The sequence below is a fragment of the Castor canadensis genome, chromosome 7, assembly GCF_047511655.1.
Source record: "Castor canadensis chromosome 7, mCasCan1.hap1v2, whole genome shotgun sequence".
NCBI lineage: Eukaryota > Metazoa > Chordata > Mammalia > Rodentia > Castoridae > Castor > Castor canadensis.
In genome coordinates, this window is record NC_133392.1 from 113815674 (window position 1) to 113829021 (window position 13348).

Consider the following 13348-nt stretch of genomic DNA (forward strand, 5'->3'; position numbering starts at 1 on the left):
ATGTTCAAAAAATGGAAAGTCTTCTTGGTGCCAATAAAAAGATGAATTTATTCTTCTGGGCTCAGGAACAGGACATTAACACTCACAGATGCAACTGTTCACCCAGCAGTTTGTGCCAAACCAACCTGAAAAGTCTTTGTACACTCTAAGAAATGAAGTTGTGTGAGTCAGGCCTTACAATGCTTCTTTTGGTTGAAAAAGGAAAAAAGTGATATGATAACTCAAAAGTTTCCAATAAGAATTTCTTTTAGGCAAGATTGAAAGTTCATTGGTTCTGGAACAGAAGGAACTGATCATTCTAATGAGATTATGCCACATTACCAAAAATCTGCCTTGCATCTGTACTAAATATGATCTGAAAAAATGGAGGGAATAATCTCATAGCTCCCCCACAGAGCAGTCTCATGGATGTGAGCAAACACGTCTACCAGGAATAGTCTATAATAAAAGCTGAGCCATTGGGTTCTCTAAATAAACTGCATATTTGGAAAAGGGAATAACAAATGTGGCATGCTTGGCTCAAAGAATGAGTTCTGTTTTTCTTCTTTGTCAGCATTACCATTCAATGGTGCAGACGGACTGGATATCCTTGGGGATGGGATACACAGCTGATTCCAAATGGAAATAGCACGGAGTGGTTTAAGCCAAGAAGGAAGGCTTGGATCCACACAACCATCTTACTCACTCATAGACTGGAGGAAGTGAATTAAAATGTGTGGGTCATCTCTTCAATCTTTAACCCAGTGCTGGAATCCTCTCTCAGACAACCAAAGGGTGGCCACCCAACTTTCAACTGAACCTTTTCCAGGAACAAGGAGATCATTATTTGTGAGTAGTTTTGGATATTATTCTCTGTTTATTACTATTGTCATGGCCATGTGGAACATTAGTATTTTTGTCAAAACCACGTCAGTAGTTACCCCCTAGGACAGACAAATCTGGCATGGCTGTGGAAACTCATTTCCTTTTTCTTGTCAGTGGATTCACATTACTGAGCTCTAGAGACACAGTCTGATATCACGGGCTGAAGTCACCCAGGTGATCCCTGTCTGTCTTCTCTATGCCCAGGATGAGTTCTATATAGAGGCAGAATTCCCACTTCTGGGATTACTTTTATGGTGACTTTAGTCATGCCATCCACCCAGAATGAGAGCCCATGGCCTTGAGCATACTTTCTATAGGATGAGAAATTTCTATAAGATAAGAACCCAGGTCCTTGAACATACTTCTACATTTGTAAGGTTTTTTTGCCCATAAACCTTATTTTATATTTATATTAGTGTGGCAAGTATATAGGAGCCTGAGGAGCATGTATATTGAGCACCTATAAAATGTAGGTGTTAAACTGAACAGTTTAGGTTTATTGTCATATTTAATCCTTCCAACAGTCCTCTGAATACTGCCCCTACATTTATTTATACTATACTTATTCCTATTTTGAATAGGAGGAACCTAAGTCATGTGGCAAAAACTGGGCTTGCAGCCAAGGCCATGTTTTTAAATTCTGCTACACAAGTGGCTACCATTGGTATAGTGAACAAAGGAAAACCTTTGCGATCACCCAGGCCTAGGTTCATCTGCTGCCTTTTCTCCTTAGTATGAGTAACATGAAGCACTTTCTTACCCTCTTGGAGATCAATATCCTTGTCAAAAATTGCAAAAAATATTTCTTCATGTTTTCTGTAACACATAAATGAGATCATGTATGCATCATGGGGAATAAGTGGGATTGTTCCTATTGCAACGCTGTTTGGAGAATAGAATTCCAAACATAAGTTAATAGATATTAGATATTCAACAACAATAGTGCAAGAGCAACCAAAATGCTGTCAATAATTCAGCCTCTCTCAGGGCTCAGTAAGAAGTGGACCAACACCCATGCTACCATATATAACCAAGCAGTTATAGCTATTCCTAGGAGGACAGAATCCAATGATGACTAATTCAAGGGCAACAGGCAAAGCAGATAAGAGTTGACAGTTACTCCCAGATGCCAACAGTGATTTGGAGTAGAATTATGGCCCACGGTGACAGGAATGACATGGGCAAGGGGTAAATGTTCAGACATAATACCATAATAGGGACTTTAGAATAAGGCATTATGGCATAAAGACCATAATGGGGTCCAATGAAGATACGGCATGAAAGTTGAAATACTTGCAATTGCTAAAATAATTGCAATAATTGCAAATGCCTATGATAGTTAGGCTCTTTGCAAAGTATTTTTACATGTACACCTAATAAACATTGATAAGTGAAAAAGTGAAAATGAAAGAGGAGAAATCAGGCATCATGAATCATGACTAGTTGACCTAGTTATGGGTGAGCTGCTGCTATTTCTCCATCATCCCAGAGCTCATGAGAATGGGAGTGCTGTCAAGAAGGAGAGACTTGTACCTCGTTGCCTTGCTAGACAATGGCTTAGACAGTGAATTTGTCATTTACATAATGACCCCCCAAGCAAAGGAATAAAAAATTGGAAGGAGAAGTTAATAATTTTTAACTGGTTCATGAATACTGTTTGATATAGTGAAGATGGGTAACTTTCCTGTGGATCAAGAGTTTCCATAGAAGGTGACTTGAATTGAGTCATTTTGCCACTTTCACCCAAAAGAACAATGAAACAGTGCAAGAATTCCTATATGATTGCTAGAAGAGAGTCTTTGGACACCTGCCACACTGCTCATCTGTATTAACCTGAGTAGGAGTAGCAGTATCCTGAAGACACAACTGGAGACTCAATTAAGTAGATACAATGCCCCTCCACCCATTTTCTCTAATCCATTCTAGCTGTGGATATAGAACAAGAAGGAAAGGAATAAGGGCAAGGCAGGAAAGTGTTGAAGCATGGAACAAGCACCATATACACACACCTATATTTCCCGGGAGCCATGGGGGGAGCCTGAAGTGGGTGAGAGAAGGAGTAACTGAGTTTGAAGATTAATGTTGTAACAGACTGAATTTTTAATCACTTAAAGTGACCAGAAAGTTATAGAAGTCATCTCAAAAGTTAATAAAACAAGACTCAGCAGGGCACATTTGCAGGCTGTAATGGGGAAAATAATTCACGCATATACCCAAATAACTTTATTACTGGTTTATCCTGTAATATATGTAAAATTCTAGACAAATAATATCTCCTCAATAATTGTTAGTTCTCTCCTCCCTTTATGTTATCGCATGTAGTTGTGTTACTCTCTGATTATAACATGAATTATAATTCTTTAGAGAGAACCATAGGAAATGCAGGAAAATATAAATATCACACTGCATATCAATCATGGAGCCCTTCCTACCTTTGAAAGCATCCTGAGCAGCCCACTTAGCAAGTTTTTCCTTATCATGAACTCAAATATGCTCCCTGAAATTTCTAAGCATCAATCTTAGAACTGCCTTCTTGAGACTCCTAGCCTCAATCTCCTACTTTATCCTTGTGACACTTTTAAAATATTTAATAAAGATAGTCATTGTTTTTTTAGAACCTCCACCTGTTTTTAAACAGATGAAACATTTTTTATTTCTTCCCCCATTCTTTATGTATTTGGGTTTAAAACCCTTTCCTATTCTAGCCAATCTACCTCTGAAGGTGTCTTGCTGTCCCAATGTCACCCTTTAAATATGACACAGAATCAAGCCAAGTCCCAAACTTGACATGGACAGATTGTTGCCTCTTTCATTTGGACACTGTTCTTAAATTTCTGTCTTTGAGTACAGCCCAAGAACAAAAAGAGACCAATTTGTCAGGCTTAAACTATTATGCTGACCTATTTTCTTTCCCAGAACTTCTCAGAGCAAAAGGAAGGATCTGGCTATTTGATTTTGAGATTTCCCCACTCAACAGAGGACTTTTTGTCAGCTTCTTGGAAGAAATAGAAATTCCTGATGTCTAAAGGTAAAAATAAATTCTTCCGGAAATATGTGCCTGCATAGGTACAGCTCTTTCCTTTTTCATTCCTTCATTCGTATGTTGTGAATAAGAAGGATACATTTCATGGCAGACAGTTTGGTAAGAAGTATACTCTTTTCAAATCCCCTACCATACCCTTTCTAGGCACCCATCATCATTGCCTCTCGCCATCTTCTCCGTGGTCATCACCAATGTCACTAGCATCATTGTTACACACATTTAGGCAGTTATCTCATTTTTTCTCCACTTTTTACTTATATTTAAAAATCATATAATGACTACTAATAATATACAATATTCAGAAGGGTTTACAAGTATCCCAATGGCACTAGCTCATCCTAAAAAGGTGGAGACTATCACTCCCTTGTTTCACAGATAAAATTTGAGTAGTCAAGAATAAGGTGGAAGATGTACAGTGGAACAGTTCTCCAAAATGAACATTCATTGAAGAGAAAGGAACTAGAATTTATACAACCTCTAACACTTGATATGATACTTCACTTGCTGTGTAACCTTATTCTCATAAAAGTAATATGACATAGGCATTTAGTACCTCACATATAAAATGGAAATACTGAAATTAAAAAACATTAAGTAATTTATACCTCTAGTAAGAAGTAGAGATAAGTTATGTGCTCACTGGCAGAGTTCTTTGCAATATACAAACTCCTCTTCCTGTAGGGAAAAAGTCTTTGTCCTGCACATTTTAAAATTTCTATTATGCCATGGAAATAGTCAATCTAAGGATACATTGGATTATTTGGTGTTGAACAATTCTTGTCAATAAATTATTGGAGTACCTAGGGATTTGTCCATTCTCCCAGTATTTCTCTTCTCTACCTGCATTCACTTTCTAGGTGAAATCATTCATCCACTTCCATCACCTTAAGTGTTTAATACTATCTACTAAAATTTTATCTGTAGCCTTGAATTCTAGACTTATATATCTAAACACCTACTTAAGATGGCTCTTAATATCCAAACTAACGTATTAAAGGAGAGCTCTTGGCCATGCATGGTGGTTCATACCTGTGATATCAGCACTTAGGAGGCTGAGGAAGGAAGATTAGAAGTTCAAGACCAGCCTGGGCTACATAGTGAGTTCAAGAACAAAAAGAAAAACAGCTCTTGATTTCCTACTTCAAGTCAGATTCATTCCCTGCTCACTCTGTTCAGTAGTTTAAATTAAAACTTTGTCATTGTTTGCTTCTCTTTTCCCTACCCTCTGTATCTAATATTAGTAAATTCACCATGATTCCCCTTCAAAATACATCTTGAATGTTACCACTCCTCACTATCTACCACTACTTCCACCCTCTAATCCAGGCCAGTGCCTCTCTTTCTCCTAAATGAGAATAGTAGCTTCTTTTTCATAATGAAACTTATTTTGCAATTTTATTCTTCATTGACAAGTAATTTTATATATACTTATGGGATACAATGTAATGTTATGATATATGTATATACTTTCTCCTTTCTTGTCTGCCTGCTTGTGCTCTCACCCTCCCAAGGTTTATTCTCCACTCTCTGCTAGAGTACCCCTTTCAGTGCAAAAGTTAAGCCATGTCCTCGGGCTCAGAATTTTCCCATGGCTTTTCCATGGGCAAAGCTCTAATAGGTAGGAACAATGGTTCTCTAACTAACCTCTGGCTCCCTGTTGGAACTTCATCTCCTACCACTTAACCCTTGTCCACTCTGCTCTGGTCACACTGAACTTGTTGCTCTTCTTAGCACAAACAGAGAAGCTTTACCTCAGAGCTTTTACACTGCCCCTGCCTGGTAACCACGCTCCAAATTTTTACCACTGCTGTTTTCATTAAGTTTCCTATTAAACATTCTCTCCTCAGGGATGATGCAAGTTTCTCTGTAATAGAATCATAATAAGTGAATATATGATGTACACTAGAATCAAAAAATTTATGCAAAAACCAAGATTGGATAAAGTTGGAATTCCTTTCTTTGGTTCAAGAGCTCTTTTCCCTCTCCATGCTCTTATGCGAATGTTCACAATTACTCATCAGCTATTTCCATCACCATAGATCAGGCTCAGAAGCTGCCAAGGAAACCACATAAAACCTCACATCATCCATTATCTACAGCCAAGAAAGTAATGGCACATGTCACTGAGGGTCCATTTGCCTTTCCCATTTGTCTTTGGTTACAAAGTTATCAATGATGGGAGCATGGAGAACCTTATTATTGCCCTGGAACAAAACTGACTCTAGATGTGAGGTTGGAAGATGTGCAATTTGGGAAAGAAACATTTCTTGGACAAGATGCCAAAGGCAGATAGAGGTTAGGTCATGTGCTTCCAGGCAACATCAAAAGTGGCCTGCTCTTGGACATGCCCTCTTAGAAGCCAAACAACCAAGAATCAAACTTACCTTCAAGCGTTTGGACAAGATCTCAGTGTAATCTGCTTATGAAAGGCTGCTTTGTTGTCAGTCCCTTAGAAATGAAATGCAGAAAGACTGGGCTCAATATGGACGCATTTCTCCTCCTCTACTGTCTCCAAGCTGTTGGGTGATACATTCATGACCAGACTGTTACCATGTTCTGGTCACAGGTAATTTACCCTCAGGTTACAAGTTTATAGTTCACCATTTTCAAGGCAATAGAATTTACTCCTGGTTTATACTTTCTTTCCTCAAAAACCAGAGGTGATATTAAGAAATGTACCCAAGGGCAACTTAATGTAAGAATTATTTGCTTGACTTTTACTGCAGACTTGGGTTTGAGTGGCTGCCTCAAAACTTAAGAGTTAGAAGACTTTGGGTATGTCACTTCTCTCAATAACATCCATTTACTCACTTCTAACACTGGCTGATTATGAGCATTTAGTGAAGAAAAGTATGCAAGATGCCTGACAAACTTATGTATATATCAAATCTTAAATAAGTATTGTTTATTTATTCACATAACAAATTTTTACTTGTCATCTACTATGTAGCAGGTGTGTTTGGGAGCTAATGACATAACACTAAATAAGTCAGTCCCTAGCCCAGGGGCTTTAAGTTTGAGTAAGGAAGACAGCAAAAAAGTAAGGAGCAGCTGCTCCTTTCTTAAACCCTTAGTCTTACATTAAGAGGCAGGTACCACATGTTCATGTATACATGCATACACAGCGAACCCTCTTCCCCCACTGTTAATTACTTCCTCCTAGATGCAACTTGATGTTAATTTATAAGCTATAGTAAGATCACACATTCATTTCTTTTACTCAATTGTTTCTGAGGACATACTATGTACTAAGCACAGTGTTACATAGTAGAATAAAAAGACAATAAACAATGTCTTTCCCATCAATGGGAAGACTAGTGGGCACACAACTACAACTTTGTATATTAATTGTTCTGTGGAACATTCAATGGCAATGTAGAAAGTCTAGAAAGAAAGTAAAGAACACCTCCACATGTGGCCTAAAAGAAACTCCATAAGAGGTGATATTGAGGGGGAGAAATGACCCAAGCCTTGTATGCACATATGAATAATAACAGAAAAAAAAAGCGGTGATATTGAGCCAGTGTGGTGGTGTATGCCAATATCACATCACTTAGGAGCTGAGGCAGAAGGATCATGAATGAAAGCCAGACTGAACTACATAATGAAACCCTGTCTTGAAGACGGAGGATGAAGAGGAGAGAGAGAGAGAGAGGGAAGGGGAGGAGAAAGAAACAAAAAGAGGAAGGGGAAGAGAAAAAATTGTGTAAGCTAACATATCTAAACAGGGCAAGAAATAGGAAAGAATTTTCCAGGCACAGAGAACATCTTGTGCAAATGAGTAACAAAATAATTTGTTGTGATTAAACATTAGGGAGATTCTATTCAATACAGCATATTATACTCCCAGCAATGTACTGCCAATGGGAAGCAAGAACAAAGCACAGGTTAGTCTAAAAGAACAATAACAATTTTATGTAAGGGGTAAGTGCTGCAATATAATTCATACAAAAAGGATCAGGCTTCCAGCAGAATCTAAGATGAAAATGAGAAATACGATGAAAGAGTAGATATGGAGGCTAGAGGGAGAAGTTTCCAGACAGCAGGACTGAGTCCTATACAGAAACAGAAATTTCTCAAAAGAAGAAATTCAAATGGCCAAAAAATACATGAAAAAATGCTCACCATCTCTAGCAATAAAGGAAATGCAAATTAAAACCACACTAAGATTCCACCTCACCCCTGTTAGAATAGCCATCATCAGCAACACCACCAACAACAGGTGTTGGCGAGGATGCAGGGAAAAAGGAACCCTCTTACACTGTTGGTGGGAATGTAAACTAGTACAACCACTCTGGAAAAAAATTTGGAGGCTACTTAAAAAGCTAGATATTGATCTACCATTTGATCCAGCAATACCACTCTTGAGGATATACCCAAAAGACTGTGACACAGGTTACTCCAGTCACCTGCACACCCATGTTTATTGCGGCACTATTCACAATAGCCAAGTTATGGAAACAGCCAAGATGCCCCACCACTGACGAATGGATTAAGAAAATGTGGTATCTATACACAATGGAATTTTATGCAGCCATGAAGAAGAACGAAATGTTATCATTCGCTGGTAAATGGATGGAATTGGAGAACATCATTCTGAGTGAGGTTAGCCTGGCTCAAAAGACCAAAAATCGTATGTTCTCCCTCATATGTGGACATTAGATCAAGGGCAAACACAACAATGGGATTGGACTATGAGCACATGATAAAAGCGAGAGCACACAAGGGAGGGGTGAGGATAGGTAAGACACCTAAAAAATTAGCTAGCATTTGTTGCCCTCAATGCAGAGAAACTAAAGCAGATACCTTAAAAGCAACTGAGGCCAATAGGAAAAGGGGACCAGGAACTAGAGAAAAGGTTAGATCAAAAAGAATTAACCTAGAAGGTAACACCCACGCACAGGAAATCAATGTGAGTCAATGCCCTGTGTAGCTATCCTTATCTCAACCAGCAAAAACCCTTGTTCCTTCCTATTATTGCTTATACTCTCTCTACAACAAAATTAGAAATAAGGGCAAAATAGTTTCTGCTGGGTATTGAGGGGGGGAGAGGGAGGGGGCGGAGTGGGTGGTAAGGGAGGGGGTGGGGGCAGGGGGGAGAAATGACCCAAGCCTTGTATGTACATATGAATAATAAAAGAAAAAAAAAGCTTCGACATTCCAGGGACTTTCAGATTTTGTTACAGTTTAGAAAGCTTAGAAAGAACTCATCATTCAGAACTCAAATCCTAATTTTTAAGGATGTCTGCCCTCCTGGTTCCTCCAAGTAGAATCACAGCGCCTCCTCTGGCTCCACCTAGGAAGTCAATTCCATGAGACACGGGGTTGTGTTTCTCTTGCTCAATGACATTCTCTATTGCTTCTCACTGTCCCTGGCACAGATTAAGTCTCCAATAAACTGTCTGAAAGAGAGACTGCCAGCAAGAGGACTGAAAGAGATGAAGCTAAAATGTTAAGCAGGAGTCTGAGCATGAATAGGCTACTACATCACAATAAGAATTCAAACTCAAGGTCAGTGGTCTCCAATCTCTCATTTTATCACTTACCCTAGTGAATCAAAGTTTACAAGCACTCACTCAATATATGTATACTAATTAAGGAATAAGTTTACATGTTTTGCTCTTATAGATTGTTTACATTATAAAATATCCAAAAAATAAGATTAAAAGAATATTATAAAAATAAACAGATAGTATAATATTTTCTTCTTGTACCCTAAGCATCATATTAAACACTCCCATGATGTTCACACCCATTTTGAAAACTATATAAGTATTTCAAATGGAGAACAATATGTATTCTAGTTTGCATTTTAGGATGTTTTTGTAATTGACCAGGTTATCCAGCCTATTGAAGTGCACTTAATAATTTCCCCTCATTTGCACCCTGTCTTGCAGTTCCATCTAACCTGATGACTAGAACATAGTAGATACTCAAAACAGAAGCAAATAATAGCCAGTGGAGCCAGCCCAATTCACCACTTCACCTCCCTTACAGGTATTTAGTCTTTTGTGGACAGATACAAGGAGTGAAATAGGGACTAAAGTGCAGTATCAGTTTAATTACCAGTAAAGTTGAATTGAAGAGTATTGGAAGGTATTCTGCTTCCACAGTGAATCCACATGGAGGTGACTTTTCGAACTTTCCATTGTAGTTGATAATAATAAATCAAAGACAAGTCTCTGTCCTCTTACAACACAGAGACTAGAAGCACAGGAGCCCACTATGTGCCTGACCAGGTCATTCAATAAATGAGACATGGCTCTGCACTATTGAGATGCCATTGCAATGACTTTGCTCTGGGTTTGCAGAGTTGCCAGGTTCTTGCCCCGTATCCAGCTACATAAATCTTTTCTTCTGGTGAGAGCAAGTGAGGAGGCAGAGAAAAACAAGAATTACTTTTATCAGTCCACCTCCTCCTGATAGGGGAGAACAGGAATTCGCTAATGGAAACAGGAAGATAAATAAGAGTGGCCAGTCACTCTAAAAGCAAAGAAGAAAACCTGTGAAACTGAGGATTGAGATGAAACTCAAGAAAGTTCCAGGGTTTTATCTGTAGCACCTTCACTAATGGGGATGTGCAACAATAGGCAAACCACTCCCTTCTCTGGGCTGCAGTATCTCCATCTATAAAATAAGAGGTAATAGCAGATGATCTCAAAGGACCCTTGTAACTCTGACATTTTATGGTTTCTGTAAGATATTCAGAAATTATTCTTGAACTGCCTTTGTCAAAAAGCAATAAAACTTAATATAATATTTTAAAATCCACTATTCAAATACTAATGGACTTAAATGACAAGGGTGTTAAGAAGAACTAAATGAAAACGTTGGGCTTTCTGACCTAATCAATCAACATAAATGGATGGCAAGAAAGAGTGCAGAGGATGGAATACTGAACATTAACAAGAAAATTGACTTTTGAATTAAGAAGCCAATCAGCAAGAACTTACTAATTGTGAAAGATCCAATGTTAGAAATTATGTGTTACCAGCTTGGAAAATACAAAAGGCCACCATCTATGAACAGAAGCAGCCCTCACTAGACACTGTACCTAATAGAGCCTTGATCTTCGACTTCCCAGTCTCTAAAGCTGTAAGAAGTAAATTTCTGTTACTTTAAGCTCTTCACTTACGGTATTTTGTTAGAGCAGCCTAAACAGAATAAGACAAAAATTGGTACTGAAAAGTGGGGGTGCTTCTGTAACAAACACCTAAAACTTCAAAAATGACTTTGGAGCTATGTAATGGGTAGAAGTTGGATGAATTTTAAATGGATGCTAGAAAGAGGACATATTGCTGTGAATGAACCATAAAGGGTGATTCTGGTGAAGGTTCTGAAGAAGAGAATTGCAGAGATACTGCAGTCTTCATAGAGAATATCCAAGTGGTCATGAAGTGAATGTGGAAAAGGCCATTTTTATGAGCAGCATGATATTGGAAACTGGAGAAGAAATCCTTGTTATAAAGTGGCAAGGAACTTGACTGAAATGTGTTCATGTACTAGTGTTTTGTGCAACACAGAACTCACAAATGATGAAATAGAGTATTTGGTCAAATATATTTCTAAGCAAGTGTTGAATGTTTATAATAAAATACAAGACAGAAATGATTTAAAAGTAGCATTTGAGGATTGGGTTTTCTTATTTGTTTTTGTTGTTCTCATGTGTTTGGTTTTTTGAGACAGAATATTACTATGCTTGAAGTCTCAATCCTCCTCCCTCAGTCTCCTGAGTGTTGGGAATATATATGTGAATCACTGTGCCTAGCTAAAGAGGGAAACTTTAATTAAAAATGGAGCAAAATGTAAAGACATGGAAAATTCTCACCCTATTCATATTGTAAAAAACGTAACAGCATGTTCAAAGAGACCATCAATAATACGGTCAACAGACCATTTGATACAGAGGTTAATAGGGATTATCTAGGTGTTATTCATCAAGAGAATAGAGAATAACCTTGAACCATTTCAGAAATCACTGGTGCTGCCCCTTCAAAGTCTGCAGGGACAAATTGTTTTTAAAGGAGAGGTCAAGATCTTCTTGCTTGCTGCCCAGCATTGCCTCAAGGCACTATACCCTATTTTCCAGTTCTGGTGAACACAGGTGCTAAACAAACCATGGCAAACACCCTCTGGAGGATACTGGCAGTGAGCATTGCAGTGTCTAAGTAGTACCATCTCCACCAACGTGCAGAACATACAAACCGTGGAAGGTGATTGGGTTGTGAGAGCAGAGCCTTCATGAGTGGGATTAGTGCTCACTTAAAAGAAACTCAAGGAGTCTCATTCTCCCTTTCAACAGGGAGAACACATGAGAACACAGGGAGAAGTTACCATCTATAAACCAAAAAAAGAGGACTTCATCAGATACTGCATATATCAGAGCTTTGATCTTTGACTTTCTAGTCTTCAGAACTGTGAGAATTGAATTTCATTTATAAGTACCTAGTTGTCTTAGTTCATTTTGTGCTGTTATAACATGATACCCGAGAATGGATAATTTATAAAGACTAGGGATTTATCTTACAATTCTTAAGGTTGAAAGTTCAAGATCAAGTGGTTGGCATCTGGTGAAACACTACATGCTGCATCATACCATAGCAGAAAGCAGAAGGACAAAAACAAGTAAGATGGGGCTAAATTCACCCTTTCCTCAGTAATTCATTCCTGCCCTAATGGCATTAATTCTTTCATGAGAGCAGAACCCTCATGGCCTAAGCATCTCTTAAAGGTTCTACTTCTCAACACTGTTGCATTGGGGGTTAAGTTTCCAACAGAAGAGCTTTGGGGATCATATTCAAACTGTTGCACCAGTTTACTGTATTTTGTTATAATAGTCCCAAAGGACTATTAAGAAGTAAGTTCATTTTGCATACATATATTAAAATGTGTTATACTCCACAAATATGTACAATTATTGCATTTAATCAAAAAAAAGTTAAAAGCTGCTTAAGGAGATGGAAATTTTAGCCACCTTGATTTAATCATTACACATTGTCTACATGAATCAAATAATCACATTGTACTCTAGATATATGTACAAATAATAATAAAAAAGAAGTAAGTTTAATAATTCTCATAATTCCAGGTTTATTACATTATTTCAGTGTTGGCAATTTTAATTTTTACTTTTAAATAAATTTATTAAGGTTTAGTTTAGAAACAATAAATTACAATTATTTCAATTTTACAGTTTATGAGATTTAACAAATAAAAGGACCCATGTTACCACTTGTCTGTCAAGACGCAGAACTTTACATCATTCCAGTGAGTGCCTTCAAGACACTTTGCAGTCCATTTCATACCTCTAGCCCTATACAACCCTTGTTCTGCTTTTTGTCCCTGTAAGTTATTTTGCTTATTCTAAAATTTCTTATATAATAAAGTGTTTACCCTGGGTCCTGTTGATAAGCATACTGTTTAGGAGAATCATTCACGTTC

The 13348-nt window shown here is 37.9% G+C and overlaps 1 long non-coding RNA gene across 1 annotated transcript; it reads left to right on the plus strand.

Annotated features, from left to right (window-relative positions):
- The first annotated feature begins 554 nt into the window (after nucleotides 1-554).
- LOC141424665 (uncharacterized) lies at nucleotides 555-12779 on the plus strand. Its single transcript, XR_012449530.1, has 4 exons — nucleotides 555-828; nucleotides 3781-3892; nucleotides 9289-9418; nucleotides 9805-12779. It is a non-coding gene; the product is annotated as an uncharacterized lncRNA (long non-coding RNA).
- The last annotated feature ends 569 nt before the right edge of the window (nucleotides 12780-13348 follow it).